This window comes from Trichomycterus rosablanca, chromosome 7 (genome assembly GCF_030014385.1).
Source record: "Trichomycterus rosablanca isolate fTriRos1 chromosome 7, fTriRos1.hap1, whole genome shotgun sequence".
NCBI classification, from domain to species: domain Eukaryota; kingdom Metazoa; phylum Chordata; class Actinopteri; order Siluriformes; family Trichomycteridae; genus Trichomycterus; species Trichomycterus rosablanca.
This window is the reverse complement of record NC_085994.1, coordinates 15,289,815-15,311,757: the sequence shown is the minus strand read 5'-3', so window position 1 is coordinate 15,311,757 and position 21,943 is coordinate 15,289,815.

The following is a 21,943-nucleotide window of genomic DNA, read 5'->3' as shown; positions in this document are numbered from 1 at the left end:
AACATTAGCGTTGTGTAATTTTAACATAGATGAAAAATAAACCCCATTATTAGCTATAACAGTATATGCTTCTCCACATTTTAAACATAAAAAGGCTTTAAAAGTTGAAAAATGTAGTGATGTAATTGTTAGACCTGTTAGCAATGTGTGTGGCTAAAACACATGAACAAAGTAATGTATTTTATATTAATGTAATAACTTGAGTAAATTTTTTTCAGTGTAAAATGTGCCCCTCCTTCCCCAATGGTGGCTTCGACTGAGGAGGAGAAACAGGCAGACCCTCTGTCATTACTGTGTTGTCATGAAATAAGTATCTATGAATGTAAGGACATTGTGTCCAGGCCCCATCCACGCATGATGATAACCTAGGCTGCCAAGCAAAGGAATGAATTACATTTTCCTATACTACCTAATTATCATTGCTTTGTAGATCAATAGAACTCATGTTGACTAATTACCTAGCCTTGTTACCTTGGCGATTGATTTCTAAGAATGACTGCTAGGGCTAACAGGTTGTTTGGTAGCAGAGCACAAGCCAGTCTGTGCTAGAATAAATATATCAACATTAATTTCAATTCACATAATAGGATCCCTTTGATCTAAATGAAGATGCATGCTGTATATACATCCAAATGGTTACACGATTAAATAAATCAGGTATGTTGTTCATTCTCTCTTTTCTACATGAGTCAGAAAATACAGTCGGCTGCTTTTAAATGTTTTAAAAAGCAAGTATATATATTTTTTCCATAAACACAATGCCTATACAAGGATTAAGTCTAATGCCCTTGCTCCCCAAGAAGGTATTCAGTAAGCATCTATTGATGTTATAATTAAATAAATATGTAAAGATACCACAACATTACAAGTATAACTTTGTATATAACATAAACTCAGATGTGTTGGACAGTTCTGTAGTTAGCATTTAAATGTATGTACAGACCTGTCCTTCTGATGCACTGCATCCAACCCAAGCTCTAGGAGCCCAGTCCCAGCAATCACACGTAACCAAGCAACCTTTTATTATGGCTCAGTAGCCTATTGTGGTGGGTTTGTTAGTTGCAGTTTGGAGGTCTGATCACAGCATGTCTAAGCAGCAGTAATGACCACAAACATGCTCCCACACCAGATGTTAAAAGTAGAAGTTAAAAACTGTTATAGCATTATTTAGTTTAAGGCACTTTAATGTTTTGTTTTATTTTGAGACACCAAAGGCTAGTCAGATACCAATACATTGTAAACTGCATTTATTGTTAATATTACAATTACTCGATGTTCAAGTCTAGAGTCTAACGTCACTCTCTGTAAAACTGACATTTTACTCTTAACGATTTCACATTGTAACTACATCTTCTGCTGTTTTACCCCGAGGTGGTTTTGATGGAAACCTGTTCACCCTCTTGAAGTTAAAGAGGTCTGGTCAAGTCAAGTCGAGACTGCAGTGCCAACAATGCTGCTCCTGCTAGATGGGATGGAAACCTGGCGTTTTTTGCACCAAAAATGTCCAGAATTTACAACTTTATCACAAATATTTTTTGCTAGTTACAACTTTCAGTTCAATTTAATTTTGTGTTTGTATGATTTGTGTATATTTGTATGATTTATTTAAAGTACCCTCCAGGCCACCCAAAGAGGATGGGTCCCTGCTGAGTCTGGTTCCTCTCAAGGTTTCTTCCTGTAATTTTAAGGGAGTTTTTCATTGCCACCGTCACCCTCGGCTTGCTCAATAGGGTTTTTTTGTCTGTTGGTCCTGGATTCTGTAAAGTTGCTTTGAGACAATGTTCATTGTAAAAAGCGCTATATAAATAAATTTGACTTGACTTAATCTTTATTCTTATCAGTAGCTGTGAGAGGTAGTCTTTCGTTACCCAAAACAAAATGAATTATATTGATTTTTATATAACATTATAATGTATCTAGGGTTACATACTGTATGTCACATACACTTGGCACACAGAGGTTTCACAGTCAGTCTGGCTTACCCTGGCTCACTGGGCATAATGCAGTATTGGTTGTTTATTAGGATTAACATAATGGTTTTACACTTTGGTTATACTCTAGGGCAGTTGTAGCCTATCGGTTAAAGTGCTGGACTAGTAATCAAAAGGTCACTGGTTCAAGCCCCACCACTGCCAGGTTACCACTGTTGGGCCCTTGAGCAAGGCCCTTAAACCTCAATTGCCTAGACAATATACTGTCACATACTGTAAGTCACTTTGGATAAAAGTGTCTGCTTAATACCAAAAATGTAAATGGTTACATTCATGACAGGACACATAGTTAGGTTAAACATGATTAATCAGTTCAATGTCTATCACGGTTAATTTTGTATCTTCTGATGGAAACCCACATAGACGTGGGGGGAACATGCAAAATTCACACAGAAAGTACCCAGACTGCTTCACTTGACAATCTAACCTAGGACGATCCCAGCAGAAATGGGCTAGCGGTATTTTCCACTGCGCCACCTGAGCACCCCACTTTTTAAATTTAATTTTATATAGCATTACATTTTGATTACAAAATACTGTTTATATCTATTACTATAACTAAATAAATAACAATGGATGCTCACAAAATCAATACAAGGTTTTCAAAACTGAAACAAAGACTCTTAGCAAAGAGACTGAGAAGTCTTGGAATCACAGCATTTATGTCTAATCCCATCTTCTATGCCTTGTTCGTAACTTCAGCTTTGGTTTTCACCTCATAAAAAAAAGCAGTCAGAACTAGTCATTTGGGTGGTGGATGATTCTCAGCACAGCAGTGACACTGACATAGTGGTTGTGTGTTAGTGTGTGTTGTGCTGGTATAAGTGGATAAGACACAGCAGTGCTGATGGAGTTTTTCAACACCGGGCAGCATCCTGTGATCACTGATGAAGGTCTAGAAGATGACCAACTCAAACAGCAGCCATAGATGAGCAATCGTCTCTGACTTTACATCTACAAGGTGGACTAACTAGGTAGGAGTTTCTAATAGAGTGGACAGTGAGTGGACACAGTATTTAAAAACTCCAGCAGCGCTGCTGTGTCTTATCCACTTGTACCAGCACAACACACACTAACATACCACCACCATGTCAGTGTCACTGCAAGGCTGAGAATGATCCACCACCCAAATAATACCTACTCTGTAGTGGTCCTGGGAGAGTCATGACCATTGAAGAACAACATGAAAGGGGGCTAAACAAAGCATACAGAGAAACAGATGGACTACAGTCATTAATTGTAGAACTACAAAGTGCTTCTATATGGTAAGTGGAGCTGATAAAATGGACAGTGAGTGTAGAAACAAGGAGGTGGTTTTAATGTTATGGCTGATTGGTGTATTTATAACTTGGTTAAAATTTGTGGGTTGTTAATACCCAAACCAAATTGACAACAGCAACCAGTATGTTTGGATTTATTTAATTGAATTAATTAAATACATTCCTAAACAAAACAAAAAAACACTTTAACCCATAAATTTGACCGAAAAAAGGGCATTTTATGATTATTGTTATAACTATAACAAATTTACCATGCTGGTCAACCACCTAACCTAATTCAGCTTAATTTAAATGATTGTTTACTTTTATTGTTGTTACTCACCCGTTTTTGGTTATTTGGTTATATAATACCTTTAAAGGCAGTATCAGCACAGTAAATATTTGTCAAGAGGCACATTAAACAGCTTGTCTTGTCTGCACTGCCACACAAGCCTAAGATTACTTACAGTAGATCACAACATCAGCAAGAGCAATGTAAAGCACACAGCCAGGCACTGGAGAAGTGTAAAACTGTTCTTGAATGATAAATCACGCCTTCTTATCAGTCTGATGAATGAATCAGAGTTTGGCAGATACCATTACAATGCCCCAAAAACACAGTTGCATTGAACCAGTGGCCTTAGGTTAGTTTGAATGTTTTGGCATGCTAGTATTAAGAAGGAAAAATCAGAAGTCTGATGCCTTGGAAAGAGTGATGGTTATGTACCAGCAATGATGGTGTGTTAATGTTGGGTGTCCACATATTTCGTCCATTATTCTATATTTCTAAATTGACTTCACACTAATTATTTTACTTTATAGGTACTGTGCAAATACAGTACGCCAATGCTTCTATACAAAGCTACTTTTAATTATTGTTTATGACCAAATAAAATGGAAGCAATTAAGTGTCTTGGACCTTATGACCTTGCTAAAAAGCATAGCAGTGGCAGCTTTGTGGTGGTGGGGCTTAAACTACTGACCTTTTGGTCAATAGTACAATACTTTAACTGCTGAGCTAACACTTGCCCTTATTGTTAATTACGGTTTGTCACAGATAGATGTATAGCTGCAGTGAAATCTTTAATTAAACAGCCGCCGGACGTTGCAGCTTAGTATGCTAGACTTTATATCTTTATTTTGACCACTTACAATGGAAGAGACAAGAACTGCAACCAAAGAAAAAGCTTCCTTGTCAAATTCAGCTTTAATGATAAAAAACATGGACCAGCAAGCTCAACCTAAAGCCAGACATCAGGGGATTTTTACTGGTAGTAAACACAAAATAACCTCCTCAGTTTTACCTTTAAAAAAGTGCAGACAGCAAAAGCAGTGACCAGGGCAAAACCTGGCCCCTGGGACACTTCTCTCTATAGGGAGAGATAAGCACAGTCTGTTTTAAGGGCCAAAATCAGTACTGCAAAAAACTAGAATTCTTATTTTGGACATTTTTCTGAGACAAACTCATAAATAATTCAGTTTAAATAGAAGCTGTAGACTTAATTTATCAGAGAATCAGATCTCAGAAAACACTGTGTAAAGTCACATACTGAAGTAAAATCACAACATTTTGATTTTGACGGTTGATGTGTTTTAAATTAGCATGGCTCAAATTGAACAAATATTTGCTGTGTGTATATTTGATGTGTGATGGAGCAGGGCTGAAGATGTACTCGGGTCATGTACTCATTTTCATTATTTGGCCAGTAATAATTTCATCAAGTAGCCATGCAATGAGCTCTTCAGACAAACATCTAAAATACTATGTTTAAAGTTTAAACATTTATTAATACATGTTTATTAAAATATGTATTGTTAGGTACAGCCCAAAGTCACTACACAGACGTCCCTTCTATAAACATAAATCAGGAGAGGAAGAACTCCTTAAATCCTGTATGACAAGAGACAAGGTCAGAGTTTAAGAGGCCTTTATTCATTCTGAGTACTACAAGAGCTTATATAGACACATACCTCTAAAATAGGTTTAGATCCATCCAGCCAGCCATCCATCCATCCATCCATCCACCTATCTATCCATCTATCAACGCCGTGTTTACTCTTGCGAGTTACATTCACGGCAGGAAAGGTTTATGTGGGTGCTTTGTATTCGTTAGGTAGTCTCTGATATTATATGTGTATTCCTAATTTAGTAATTGCAATAAAGTTCAAAAACTTTTCTGTTTTGTTAAGGTTAAAAATGTCTTTCATTGTTCCAGCTATGAAGAATTTTTGGCTTTTCCTTTTGTTATTTAGGGCACTCAGTTAGTATGTACTTAATCATGGTGGGCAAAAGGTCACCAATCCATGTCACCTGGAGGGGGCCCGCACAGATACTGGGGGAGCATTCGGGCTCCACGCAGAGGGGACCTTGTTCGCTCCTCCTGGGAATCGAACCCAGGACCTTCTTGCTGTGAGGTGACAGTGCTACCCACCAAGCCACCGTGCCATGCTTTTTACTTGATATGTACATTTTTATATCTGAATAACATACATTTATGCTATTGCCATTTAAACTAAAATCAAAGTGTTTTACTTGACTTACATGAGGCAAGATAAGCGAGAACACTATTGATCCCCTCAGGCAAATTAACTTGTTACAGCAGTACAGAAAAGAACATGAACTAAAACGTAGAGAGAAAAGACAACTAAGAAAAAACCATAACAATTTAAAAGCTGCCAGTTACACAAATTGCACACTGTTATTTACTCTAAAAAGCCCCCTTTTACACTCACTTATTCACTTAATAAACCACTTATTCCAATTTGGTTGCTGGAGCCTATCTTAGCTCTCTACGAGCACAGGGAACAAAGAAACAATCTGGACAGGGCACCAGTCCACCACAGTAAATTAATACAATTTATGTATATGATATTGATTCATATATACACGAGGAATCCTCAAAAAGTTTCTGTACTTTTATATTTTGTTGGAAACGGTGAGGGTCAGTGGCGGCTGCTGGTCTTTCAAAGAGGGGAAGCTCATTGTCGGCTTACATCATAAAATTTTTCAATTTATTTATACATAAATTCTGCCCTCCATTCCTTTTCAAGAAAATGGCCTGAAATGGGTTGCAGTTTGTCTTTCGACTTCACTCGCAAAATCCGCGATGGGACTGAAGCTCCCAGTGATTAAGTGAAGGTATAGATCTCAAAATAGCTGTCAATCGAAACGGGATTCAGCCTTTCGACTGATCCTCCAATCATCTTGCAGAAGCTCAGCGTCCAGACCCGGCCACAGCTCCATTTACCCCCAGAGACGCTCAGCTTCCGGGGGCGGGACAAAATCGTGGCATTTATCCAATGACTGGCGAGTTTCGAAGCAATGAAAAAAACTTTTCCATGCAGTCCCGTTGAAGTGAATAGACGCTCAGCTTCTGCGGGCAAATGCATTGATGCTGCGGGAATGTATGAGAAGTTCGAGTCAGTCGATTTGTGATAAGTAGCTGATTCTGAATGAACTCGTCTTCCAGATGAACGTGTTCTAACGCATTTGTAGTCAATGAAATGTTAACACAACTGTACATATTTGACCATTTAATTTTTGACATTTTAGGGGAAGCTGAGCTTCCCTTGCAGTCTTAGAGAAATCGCCACTGGTGAGGGTGGGAGGAGCAGTAATCGATCGTATCTGAGAGACAGAGAGCTTATAGTCCGGATTTAGCGCCATCTGATTTCCACCTTTTTGGACACTCAAAGAAGCTTTAAGGGGAAGAAGATTTTTATGTGATGATGTGAAAGCTCAACCAAATCTTAGACAGGCTCAATTTAACAGATGAGTGTGGTATTGCTTACTTCACACAACTGTTCTTGCTCTTGTTTTTGCAGCATTAAAATGCTGAAATTAATAATCTATGTATGCTTTATCTACATCAACATTACATATGCAGCATATAATTAATGCAAAATTGTGTGTAATATGTAAGTGGTTATATACAGTACACACTACAAAAATACTTAATGTTACTTGATGCTGCTCACATTAATTTAACTGCAATATTTTTACTATTAAAAATGATGTAACATTCTGAGTTGTGTACTTTAGCTGGTTTAATATCCGTGTATCAGTACATCTCTGACCTAGTTTATGGACATTACACAGACATAGACAGTCTAAGCTTACACCCACATACACAATCTAGCTGAATTTTCTTACAACCTTCACAACCCACAAACCTTCATCAAGAGACCAGAGAAGAATAGAGCTTAGTCATGGACTTCAATAGACTCTCAGCTGGAATCCTTTTCTGTAATATTTTTAGTCTAAGAGTGGGCATTTTCTCACCCAAAAGAAGCTACATAGAATACTTAATGAGCTTCAGCTTAGTATTAAATCGTGTGACCAAGATTAAAACGAATAGTTGACAATGGCTGTTTTAAAGTGATAAAAAATACAATACATATATAAAATGCACCCTTGTAATTAAAATCTACGATAAAGTAAAACATTTTTCAACCAATAAAACCAAGACAGAACAATACCTGATAGTCATTTACACAGAGGTGACATATTACCTTTGTGTACTTAGCTTGCAGCACCATTTCTAATAAATGTATCAAGAAAATATGAGGCAATAGTATGAGTATTAAATGCAGCTGTGTTTCTCAGATTTTTAAACACCTCACTGTCAATGCTGGGTGAAGAAATGTTCCAACAAAAAAATATAAACCACTGATGCTCAAAAAGTGTCCTCTGATAAAATGCTAGAAGATTAAAACACATTTCTAAGTGTACACTCAGAAACTAGAGCTGTTTAAATTTTTCATGCAGAACATGATTGGCGGAAGACGCGCCTGTGCAGAATGCAGGGGCGAGAAGAGGAGGGCTGTACACGTGTCGGAAGAGGCGTGTACAGCGACGTGCTCTCCTAGGACGCAAATTGGTATCTCTCAGCAGCGGAAAAAAAAGACATAGTTTTAACAGTGCTGCACCTGGTAAACTCAGAACAGAATGATACAGACTCATTCACATTTCAGGTATCAATCTAGCGCTTCAAATCATCTGATTAATGGGGTCCTATGGATGACCCCTTTAATTGATAAATGGGATTTGGTTGAAAAATGTACAAAGCAACAGATGGGCTACAGTCAGTACCTAGAAAGCTTATATGTATTGAAGGTGTAGCGTAATAAACTATTGATGAATAAATCAGCGTCCAATGATTCATTCATAGAATAATCAGCAACCACTTATGCTGGGAGGAAATTGCCTCCCAAATCCAAGGAGCACCAAGAAGGTTTGCCAGGAATAACGAGGCAGTTTAAGCTCTTTCTTGGCAGGAGACCACTGTTATATGCAAAACATTTATATTGAAATAAAAAGTCACCACCTATAATAATTACAGTATAAACAAAGGAACTAGGAATCCATGCTCAAAAATCTAATATGACCACACTAACACACCTCTTTTTAATGAAATAGTAATAATGAGAGTTACTGACTGTAGTCCATCTGTTTCTCTACATACCTTTTTAGCCTGCTTTCACCCTGTTCTTCAATGGTCAGGACCACCACAGAGCAGGTATTATTTAGGTGGTTGATGATTCTCAGCACTGCAGTGACAATGACATGGTGGTGGTGTGTTAGTGTGTGTTGTGCTGGTATGAGTGGATCAGACACAGCAGCGCTGCTGGAGTTTTTAAACTCACTGTCCACTCTATTAGACACTCCTACCCAGTTAGTCCACATTGTAGATGTAAAGTCAGAGACAATCGCTCATCTATTGCTGCTGTTTGAGTTGGTCATCTTATAGACCTTCATCAGTGGTCACAGGACGCTGCCCATGGTGCGCTGTTGGCTGGATATTTTCGGACAGTGAGGGGTTTAAAAAAACTCCAGCAGCGCTGCTGTGTCTGATCCATTTATACCAGCACAACACACACTAACACACCACCACAATGTCAGTGTCACTGCAGTGCTGAGAATCATCCACCTCCTAAATAATACCTACTCGGTAGTGGTGGGAGAGTCCTGACCATTGAAGAACAGCATGAAAGGGGGCTAAAAAGAATGCAGAGAAACAGATGGACTGCAATCAGTAATTGTAGAACTACAAATTGCTTCTATATGGTAAGTGGAGCTGATAAAATAGACAGTGAGTGTAGTAACAAGGAGGTGGTTTAATGTTATGCCTGATTGGTGTACATTTTCATGCATCATACAGACAAATCTGGAATGCAGGCAGGCCAGTCTTACTTTGCTTGCTGTTGTGCATTCTGCGGCTTATATGGGGCTTATATGCAGTGGCTAAGCCATAAAAGAAAAGGCCAATCCACATTAAACAGTTTTTGTACTGCTGTTTTTAAAGGAGTCTGGAACATAGTAATGAATACTGCAAATGTAAAGATGTGCCAAAGCTACTGTGCGAATTATCTTAAGTGCTAATTAACAATGGGCAGTGTGCCAACTGCCAGCTAGCTTATACAAAAATGTTACTTTTACAGTAGTATACATCAAGTAGTTGGTTACAGTAAACACAATGTGGACACTGAATTCAGAAATCTAAAATCTGATATGCACTCTTTTTTTCTGTACTTTATCTTTACAGCTCCTGGCTTTTTGCTTGGTTGAAAAAGGAAACTTGGGTCAAGATGCCTAGTGGGCAACATCCGCGGGGCATTCAAGCGGGTCATCAAGCGGGAATATCCACTTGAACTAGATGGCCCAAAGAATGTCGACAGGGATTTCCCCAAAGGAAAATGGAGAGAAGAGTTGGACAATGGCATGTTAAAACAGCATTAAAACATTCTCGATGTACTTCAGTGCACACTGCTATGAATTTTGAATTTTCCTTCTCCCTGTAGCACCACTGAGTGTATGTGGAAATAAGCTTTAAACACTCAGTCTGTACCTGAAAGTCTCATTTTCACTTGTCAGGGGTTTGTTCTTAAAATCCATGAACCTTGGTAAAAAGATTAACACCTGATGAAAGGTGTATCCTGATCTTTAACCACAGGGTTTTTTTCCTCAAGAAAATTGTAAATGTGTTTAAAATGGATTCAGTTCAGTGAATTAGTCTATGAACTGTTCTATTTTAATGTTAAATATAATTTTATATTGTTATAATTTAATGTATTCATGTCTTCTAAGATGTTATTTTTTTATGTACAATTTATAATTTAGGGCGGCACGGTGGCTCAGTGGGTAGCACTGTCGCCTCACAGCAAGAAGGTCCTTGGTTCGATCCCCAGGTGGGGTGGTCCGGGTCCTTTCTGTGTGGAGTTTGCATGTTCTCCCCATGTCTGCTTGGGTTTCCTCCGGGAGCTCCCGTTTCCTCCCACTGTCCAAAAACATGCAGTCAGGTTAATTGGAGACACTGAATTGCCCTATAGGTGAATGGATGTGGGTGTGTGTATGTGTGTGCCTTGAGCCCATTGAAAAGCTGGGATAGGCTCCAGCACCCCCTTCCCCCCCAACTAAAAAGCTCTCTCTTGCTTCTACCTGTGACTAATGTAATTTAGTGTATTAGCAGTTAGGTGACTTAGCTGTACCCCATGTTGGATGTACAGCACTACATTGAGTGTTAGACAAGCAAAACCAGCATTGGTAGTTCAGTTTCTGGGATGTAGACAAAATTGTGACCTCTATTTCAGTGGTAAACCGGGTCATGGGCGGTGGTCTGATCCAACAGACGAGCTACTGTAGCTCAAATTGCTGAAGAAGTTAATGCTGGTTCTGATAGAAAGGTGTCAGAATACACAGAGCATCACAGTTTGTTGTGTATTGGGCATCAAAAGGAGGACCAACACAAAATTAGGAAGGTGGTCATAATGTTATGCCTAGTCAGTGTATCTAAAGGTACTAAAATTCAAGGTAGGCATTAATTCTAGTTTGTAAAGGTCATGACATTCATCAATCCATTACTCTAGCTCTGGGTGCTCAGAGATGCCACAGGTCTGACTTGGTGCTCCATAGACACAGCTGGCCATATCTGGGGAAAGTAAGGCCAGATTGGGTATTGCCACTACAACAACAATTTCCACCTTTCTGGTTGAGATGTTGACATGAATTGTACAGGAATACTTGTATTGTATGGTATGTTCCAGCTAGGGACTAGAGTTAGTCTACAGTCCTTCTCAGCCAGCATAGATTTTATGCATAAAGCAAAAGCTGAGAATACGTGGAAATGTCTAAATGATGCTTTAAAGCCAGGTTAAAACAGGGTTGATTATTTGATTATTAAATACTTTTGTTAGGGCAAATAGGTGCTATTTATTAAAATGCACACCATCATTGAGCCTTAGGTTGTTGCAACCACAGTTTCTCTTTGCTGACACAAAAAAGTTACTTTATAATTAGGTTTTGAGTTAGAATTTTACTGCTCTGGACATTCCTATTTACATCTGTTCATTTTACTGAACACAAAAGCACAAATATGAAACACATGGCAAATTACATTTTGATTTATATTGTTGTTAATGGAGTGAAAGAGTTATGCTTTGTGAATGTTAAAAAAAATCCTACAGTAAATGGCCTTTCAATCATAGTTAACCACACACACCAGCCAATTCTATTACATGGTTATGAGCCTCAGCAGACACAGTGAGTGCTGCACAGCCCCTCATGGCTAACTCTGCAGAATTATGAGCAGAGCAAGCTCTATACTAAGGCAAGAGGCTAGTGTCCTTACAGTAGATTGTGAGAAATAAAGGCTACAGAAGACCATCATGCTGTATAACTCCAAATGTCATAGAATTAAACTCATACATTTGTTTATCTCTCAGGCAGAGTCTCTGTAGTGTTCTGGGGAAGTGGTCCCCAACTTTTTTTGCACCACGGACCGGTTTCATATAAGATATAATTTCACGGACCGGCAGGGGCGTGGGGGATTTAAAATAAAATAACTGCAGCAAAAAAAGCTTATTTGTGAGTAGTACAAAGAAACACTGCTCCAACCTGGGGGTGATTGGAGACAATAACACCCGTAAAAAAGTAGTGTTTTCATTGCTGATGTAGCGATCTCCAATTATTTATTCTTTCTGTGCGGCCTGGTAATAAATGACCCATGGACCGGTACTGGTCCACAGCCTGGTGGTTGGGGACCACTGTCCTAGGGCACTTAAGGATGCTTTTTCAATGTACGCCATTCAGCCAAAAAATGAACTGGCGGGATAGTCTGCTAGCACACCAGATCTGGGATTCTAAACTCAGAGTTCGAATCTTAGCTTTGCTACCGGTCGACTGGGCACTCCCTAGCAGGCACAATTCGCAGTGCCGGCAGCAGACAAAATTGTGTACTAATCTGCTGGTTTGAAAAAAACCCCAGAACTAAAAAGGGGGGTGGGGTAAAGACCCTGGTTAGTAGCCTAAGGTACCTGTACAGAAGAGATCAGTGCAGAACTCTTTGCTCGCACACAAATCCACCAAAGAAAGGATTGGTGGACCCTCCACGGATGCAATCTGGGTCCCCAGCAGAGGAACACTAATTGGCTACACTAAACTGGGAGAAAAGGGGAGGCAACGCATAAATAAAATAAAAAAACTGATGTACCGTAGTGTTGCTAGAGCCTACTACCATCTTGATTCAGGGTTCAGGAATCAACATTCGCAGACTAAACATCTGCAATCAGTTAGCACTGCAGTCATACCAGCATACTAGTTTGGTTGGTACTGATGCACTTGGGGCATTCTTCATATGAAGAAGAATATGAATCTAGTTTGTCAAGTAATGAGAATACCCATTAAAAATTTCCATAAAGGTTGAAATATGAGGATTGGAAAGGTTACAGACTTTTTATAGACTCTAACTCAACTTGATCTTTCATCAAACCTCTATTCTAGAATGTGTGATCATAATATTGGCACCATGCGATGTCCTAATGTGCTAGCACACCACCGCTGACTTCCAAATTTCAGCTGTACCACCGACTGGTCAGGCATCCAACTGAGAACTGGCCGCGTTTGTTGGAAGGGCTTGTCTTATCTAGGACTGCATATTGCCATTCCAGTCACTGGCTGAAGGCTCACGAGAAGATAAGTGTGACTCTCTGTATGCGCTAAAGCTCTGTGAGAGACCCCACTGCTGGCTAGTGAATAAAAGGCTGTTTATTACTGCCCGCATGTCAGAGGGGGTGCGATACAGTCTAGAGCAGGATGGTACACGTGGCAGAGGGTTGCAATCTGCTAAGGAAATTTAAAGCAACTACATTAGGACACATTTTATTCAATTACACCGTTGAGCCAAAAAAGTAAGACCATCCATCTAATATAATGTCAAATCAGCTTGGACCCACTCAAACATAGACTACACAAAATATTTAAAGGTATCCTGTGGTATCTGGTTCTAATACATTGCCAGCAGGTCCTTTAATTTTGTGAAGTAGATCATCTTTATGCACCCTTACCAAAGAATTAACAATGAGCACATGCCTGGCTCTTCACATGATCCTGGAGAAAATGTGTCATTAGAAATTTTTGGTAGTACAAAGTGATCTGCTTTTCTCTGCTAGAAAAGGAACTTATTCTTTCAGTAAGACCATAAATCGAAGTACACCAACAGCCAATAACATTATAAAGAGGTCTGAACAAAGCAATTACACTGAATTTATTAGTGTTTTACACACTTTGGTTACATTCATGACAGAAACGGTAATTACTGGTCACACAAGATTTACCAGTTCACAAGTTTAATGTCAAACACAGTCATGGACATTATGTATCTCCAATTCATCTCACTTGCATGTCTTTGGACTGTGGGAGGAAACCAGAGCTCCCGGAGAAAAACCCATGCAGACACGTGGGTAAAGTAGAAAATAAAGATGATTTAGGATTTTACTTAAACAAATACAATTAAAACTAATTATGCTTCATCAGAAGTAAAATGTGTATTATAACTGGACAAAAACCCTACTGTCAGGTCAAAATTTTACATATACCTCTAAAGGACATACTGCAGGTCACGGCAGTCTTGGAATTTTCCCCTCCTATTTGGGGCGGCACGGTGGCTCAGTGGGTAGCACTGTCACCTCACAGCAAGAAGGTCCTGGGTTCGATCCCAGGGGCAGTCCGGGTACTTTATGTGTGAAGTCTGCATGTTCTCCCTGTGTCCGTGTGGGTTTCCTCAGGGTGCTCCGGTTTCTTTCGACAGTCCAAAGACATGCAAGTGAGGTGAATTGGAGATACTAAATTCTCCAAGACTGTGTTCAATTAAACCTTGTGTAATGAGTAACTACCGTTCTTGTCATGAATGTAACCATGAAAGTGTAAAACATGATGGTAAAGTCCTAAGAAAACAAACCCCTCCTATTTATTTTTTAATTTCCACCCCCCCGTAATCCCACTGAAGCCAGTTCAGACTTTTTATTGTAATCCCTCTGCCACTTGTAACAAGCTTATTCTGGCCTCATATTTGTGCAGACACAGATAACTCACCAGCTGTAATCAACCACTAACAAAGTTACAAGGCCATAAAATGTATTTCATTTTATTTAAGAAAACACAAACAAAACACAATTACAATAAACAAACATTTTCTTTTGACATAGTAGTATGTGTAGTAAGGATTGTATTTAAATAAAATTATTTGCTTTTATTTCCTGTTAGGGGATACATTTGTTTACTTGTCACCTGGAGTCTATATAGAGTACTTCAACACTGTAGGATGCTCTTCCAATGCATGCCAGGGAGAACATGCAAACCCCACACAGAAAGGACCTGGACCGCCCTACCTAGGGATCGAACCCAGGACCTTCTTGCTGTGAGGCGACAGTGCTACCCACTGAGCCACCAGGCCGCACCCAATGCATGCCGTTTAACCAAAAAGCTTAAGTACTTTAGTAATGTACTGCAGTGTTGCTAAAGCCTACCATCAACTTGTTTCGGCTATCATATAGAGAGTAGAAAAGATATTTAACCATATATGTAATTTTTTAACCTGAATACTGGAGCCAAGTTAGTTATTTAGATATTTTACACCATGTTTACAGCTGGTAATTTCTGTCTTCTCTGTTGGCTCTAGGAATATAACCATTTTGTAATCAACCACTAACAAGATGGTCGTAGAATTCATTGCATTTTAGAAAACACAATAAACAATAAATAAACTTTAGTTTTGACAGTAGTAGTAGTCTATATCTAGACCAAATTGGTTTTAGCACTCTGTGTTACATGTTGTAGCTCTGGCTTGCATCATTCACCACCCTGACTTTCATTTTGATTATTCTGCCGCATTAATTGCAATAGTACTTGTTAAAGATAAATCTCTCTCTCTTGCCGACTTTGGTTTTATATCATCTTGTTCTAGGCCTGAAATCAATGGCTACTTTAGTAATTCAAACATGCTGGCAATCAAGAGATCAAACACTGAATGTCTCTGCCCCCTTAGCAGCGCACGCTCTAATTCATGATGTTGATTAGCAATTTAGAGCAACTAATGACCAGGAGGCAGGCTATTAAAAATCACTGCCAAGAAATAATTCAGCCATTTATATGAGAAACACAGAAATGCCAAAAACAGCAGCTAGAGGGTCATCTTGGTAACCCTGAGGATTCAGACATTTCTTTCCACTTGCTTTTTAGTTTTAAAGTGTCAGAGCTAAACTTTTAGCAACAAATATGCACTGATCTTCTAATCCAAGACTATGTTTGGTTAACATCTCTAACATGCTGTCTGTAAGTACTTCAAAGTATTCATAAGAAAAGAATGGCTTTGGTTCGACTAGGTATTCTAGATCACTGAACTAAAGCAGAAAAAATTAAACGCCAGCCATAAACTTAAGTTTTGCCATTTTTGTATTTGGACAGCTTTTAATGCTTTTGTTTATATGTAATGCTCAGCCAAAATTATGTCAACACCTGTCTATGACCTTGTTGGGCTTTTAATTTTAACAGCAGATACTGATTAAACAAAAAGACAGAGCTTGCAAGTAATGTTCAATGTTTTGTAGGTTGAGGTTAAACGTGTGCATGCCACAGATTCATCAGAAATGAGAATGCAGGAATCAATGCTGACCATCCATCCATCCATCTCTCTATCCAACTATCTCTCCATCCATCCATCTCTTTATCCATCCATCTCTCTATCCACCTATCTCTCCATCCAATACATCTCTTTATCCATCTATCCATCTCTTTATCCATACATCCATCCATCTCTCCATCCATCCATCTCTTTATCCATCCATCCATCTCTCTATCCACCTATCTCTCCATCCATCCATCTCTTTATCCATACATCCATCCATCTCTCTATCCACCTATCTCTCCATCCATCCATCCATCTCTCTATCCACCTATCTCTCCATCCATCCATCTATTTATCCATCCATCTCTCTATCCACCTATCTCTCTATCCACCTATCTCTCCATCCATCCATCTCTTTATCCATACATCCATCCATCTCTCTATCCACCTATCTCTCCATCCATCCATCTCTCTATCCACCTATCTCTCCATCCATCCATCTCTTTATCCATCCATCTCTTTATCCATCCATCTCTCTATCCACCTATCTCTCCATCTCTTTATCCATCCATCCATCCATCTCTCTATCCACCTATCTCTCCATCCATCCATCTCTTTATCCATCCATCTCTTTATCCATCCATCTCTCTATCCACCTATCTCTCCATCTCTTTATCCATCCATCCATCTCTCTATCCACCTATCTCTCCATCCATCCATCTCTTTATCCATCCATCCATCTCTCTATCCACCTATCTCTCCATCTCTTTATCCATCCATCCATCCATCCATTTCTCTATCCACCTATCTCTCCATCTCTTTATCCATCCATCCATCCATCCATCTCTCTATCCACCTATCTCTCCATCCATCCATCTCTTTATCCATCCATCCATCCATTTCTCTATCCACCTATCTCTCCATCCAATCCATCTCTTTATCCATCCATCCATCTCTTTATCCATACATCCATCTCTCTATCCACCTATCTCTCCATCCATCCATCTCTTTATCCATCCATCCATCTCTTTATCCATCCATCCATCTCTCTATCCACCTATCTCTCCAGCCATCCATCTCTTTATCCATCCATCTCTCTATTTCTTTATCCATCCATCCAGGCGGCACGGTGGCTAAGTGGCCACCTCACAGCAAGAAGGTCCTTGGTTCTTTCCCCAGGAAGGGGTGATCCGGGTCCTTTCTGTGTGGAGTTTGCATGTTCTCACCGTGTCTGTGTGGGTTTACTCCAGGTGCTCCGGCTTCCTCACACATGCCCAAGCATGCAAGAGAGGTGAATTGGAGATACTAAATTGTCCATGACTGTGTTCAATATGACCTTGTGAACTGATAAACCTTGTGTGTAATGAGTAACTACCGTTCCTGTCATGAATGTAACCAAAGTGTAAAACATGATGTTAAATTCCTAATAAACAAACCATCCATCCATCCATCCATCCATCCACCCATCCATCTCTCCATCCATCCATCCATCCATCCATATCCATCCATCCATCCATCCATCCATCTCTCTCTCTCTCTCTCTCTCTCTCTCTCTCTCTCTCTCTCTCTCTCTCTCTCTCTCTCTCTCTCTCTCTCTCTATCTATCTATCTATCTATCTATCTATCTATCTATCTATCTATCTATCTATCCCATCCATCCATCCCTCTATTCATCCATCTCTCTATCTATTTGTCCGTCCATCCATCCATCCATCCATCCATGTCTTTATCCAGCCATCTATCTATTCATCCGTCTATCCACCCATCCATCCCTCTATTCATCCATCTCTCAATCTATTCGTCCGTCCGTCCATCCATCCATCCGGGTACTTGACAAATGAATGTGAAACATTTTTTTTTTAAACAAACTACTCCAATTCTAATATTTAATTTAATATTTGAATTTAATAAGTGTCCCTTCATGCAAACTATAATGAATAGTTCTTATATGTTTATTATTCATAGCTTTTTCAGTTATTTACTTGTAGGCTTTTTATCACTCAGTGGAATAAAATATAAAAGATAAAATTCTGATAAATTCTGTTTTCTTTTCAGTTAAATTATGCAGTGTTTAACAAAAAAACACATCAGGATTGGATTAACTGTACCTTCATAAAAGCCATTTAATTTCATTTAAACTAGTTACACCACAGGACATTTTATTACAACACTATGATTATTGTAGGAGTCTTGTGCATCTTAAAAACTTAGTGGTAAAGAAAATATGTATAAAGAATCCCTAAAGCATTTATAAACAGTTCCAGGTGTTGCTGATTTTTTTTATAAATGCTTATATTTTATACTTGATTTTTATTACAGTCACACCACTGGAGATTCTGTAACTTCCATCTGAAAATAAAACCATTACATAAAACATTCTATTTTGCATTTCAGACAAGTTTTTGAAGGAACAACACTCCAAAAAACAAACAAAAAAAGGATATTTTTATTTAATTACGGTAAAGTCAGGAGTCATGTCACCCAGGAGTCTTTATTAATGCATCCATTCCATGCAATCTATCCATCCATCTACACTGACCAGGCATAACATTATGTCCACTGACAGGTGAAGTGAATAACACTGATTATCTCTTCATCATGGCACCTGTTAGTGGGTGGGATATATTAGGCAGCAAGTGAACATTTTATCCTCAAAGTTGATGTGTTAGAAGCATGAAAAATTTTAGTTATGAGTTTGAATTGTTATGGCTAGATGACTGGGTCAGAGCATCTCCAAAACTGCAGCTCTTGTGGGGTGTTCCCGGGCTGCAGTGCTCAGTATCTATCAAAAGTGGTCCAAGAAAGGAACAGTGGTAAACTGGCGACAGGGTCATGGATGGCCAAGGCTCATTGATGCACGTGGGGAGCGAAGGCTGGCCCGTGTGGTCCGATCCAACAGACGAGATACTGTAGCTCAGATTGCTAAAGAAGTTAATGCTGGTTCTGATAGAAAGGTGTCAGAATACACAGTGCAGCATCGCAGTTTGTTGCATATGGGGCAGCAAAAGGGGGGCCAACACAATATTACGAAGGTGGTCATAAATGTTATGCCTGATCGGTGTATCTATCTATGTATTTGCACTTTAGCAAACAATAGACCATATCCATGACATACTCTAGTTGGCATTTACAGTTTACATCTTAAATACAAAGGTTATACTGCTGCATTTGTTATCTTAAATAAAAAGGTTTCAATAAAGGTGTTTCAAAAAGTCCCAGATTTTCTTAGATGAAGTATTCTCAGCCTTTATGATTTATTATTTGTAGTACATTTGTCTTATGGAGCTGTTTGTACAGCATCATGATGTGTTTTATTGCAAGTGGTGAGTCACAGTTTGGCAAGTCGGTGCGTCATCTCCTGTCAAAAGGTGTCTATGTGTTAGGTTTTAATAGCCAGTATGGCGTCTAATAAAGATGGATGGGTCCGGTTGGTTGGGGAGGGGTAGTGGGTTTTTCTTTCGGCTTGAGATTGGAAAGACTTTGTGTAATTTATTATGTAACTGGTTGCTCCAAACTACTTGTAATTTGGTTTTAAGTGTGTCTATATTGTAAGAAAAGTGTCCAAGGATGGGGACACAGCAGTTGGTGGTAGTTTTTTTTTTCCTGCAGATGATGTTGTAGTTTTGTTATCAGCTTTTATACCTTTGCAAGAATTAATGTAATGATAGGGTGGCCTGTCTTCAAAATTTCTGCCTACAAACAATGGAATTCTCTGTTACAAAAGCTGTGCCCACATGTATTTGTTCTGAAGCCGTCTTTATAGATTTGGTTATTTGGGTAGTTTTCCCTAAAGGCAGAGAATTGTTTTTGGAGGGTATTAAAGGAGGTGCTTTGTTTTAGGGTCTCACGGAGAGAGAACTTTATGTGCATCTGTTAGTGTCTGGTGTGAATACTGATTAAGGACAGAGTGGTTGGCTTGGTTTTGTTAATTTTCTTAGAGCTTAATGGTGTATTGCAGTGCTGACTGGCCTTCGAATATGCAGTGGTGGGTTGCCTGCTTCTACATATAGCCTTTGATTTTTGTAAACTCCTAGAGTTTGTCTGAGACCTTGATTCTCGATGGAGTTTAGTGGTTGCAGCTCACAGTGTTATATACACAGATCAGCCATAACATTAAAACCACCTCCTAGTTTCTAAAATCACTATTCATTTTATCAGCTCCACTTACCATATAGAAGCACTTTGTAGTTCTACAATTACTGACTGTAGTCCATCTGTTTCTCTGCATGCTTTGTTAGCCCCCTTTCATGTTGTTCTTCAATGGTCAGGACTGTCCCAGGACCACTACAGAGTAGGTATTATTTGGGTGGTGAATCATTCTCAGCACTGCAGTGACACTGACATGGTGGTGGTGTGTTAGTGTGTGTTCTGCTGGTATGAGTCGATAAGACACAACAATGCTGATGGAGTTTTTAAACACCTCACTGTCACTGCTGGACTGAGAATAGTCCACCAACCAAAAATATCCAGCCAACAGCGCCCCGTGGGCAGCGTCCTATGATTACTGATGAAGGTCTAGAAGATGACCAACTCAAACAGCAGCAATAGATGAGCGATCGTCTCTGACTTTACAGTACATCTACAAAGGTGGACCAACTAGGTAGGAGTGTCTAATAGAGTGGACAGTGAGTGGACACAGTATTTAAAAACTCCAGCAGCACTTCTGTGTCTGATCCACTCATACCAGCACAACTCACACTAACACACCACCACCATGTCTATGTCACTGCAGTGCTGAGAATGATCCACCACCCAAATAATACCAGCTCTGTGGCAGTCCTGACCATTGAAGAACAGAGTAAAAGCAGGCTGAAAAAAGTATGCAGAGAAACAAATGGACTACAGTCAGTAATTGTAGAACTACAAAGTGCTTCTATATGGTAAGTGGAGCTGATAAAATGAACAGTGAGTGTAGAAACAAGGAGGTGGTCATACTGTTATGCCTAATCGGTGTATGAGTGCTTAAGGGTGGCAAGGTGGCTCAATGGGTAGCACCGTTGGCTCACAGCAAGAAGGGCCTGTGTTTGATTCCCAGATTAAGCGATTTGGGTCGTTTCTAAAGGGAGTTTACTTATTCTTCCCATGTCTATGTGGGTTTCCTCCAGGAGCTCCAGTTTTCTTCCCACGGTTCAAAGACATGTAAGTTAGACGAATTGGAGATACTAAATTGCCCATGACTGTGTTTGCACCCCCCCCCCCCCCCCCCCCCATCCCCCCTTTTATGTGCTGGAGAGGATTTTCATTATATTTTTGGTTTTTGACTTTTGTTTCTTAGTTATTAGATGCGAGATATGAAGGTAAGCTTGCTGTCCATTACTAGACATTCAGTTTTGTACAGTTAGTCACTGGGTCTGGATCTGAACCTCAATTAACAGAAGTGGTTGCAGGCTATCTTCATTTCGAAGAGCTTGAAGCTGTTTTTGATTGTTCATTTTTCAATGTTATTTATGGTTAACTGAAATGTGTTGCATTGTATTGTCTTTATCTTGATGTTAAAATGAATTACTGATAAAATACTGCCCTGAGGTACTCCTAGTTCTGCACGTACACCCATCTAACACGTCTTCCAGAATGACACGCCTTCATGTAGCGTCATAAGCTTTTTTTAAATAAAAAAAAAAACACTGCTATTGTGCGTTGCTTATTTAAGGAGCTGTCTCTGATGTGTGTGGATGAGTCCTTTCATTTTAATTGGATTTCTCTGAATCAGAGAATTGAGAGAGCAGTGTGGGGGAGGTGTTTCAGAAACTGGTAGTGCATCATATATCTGATCCAGCTGCAGTGTCATGTGATT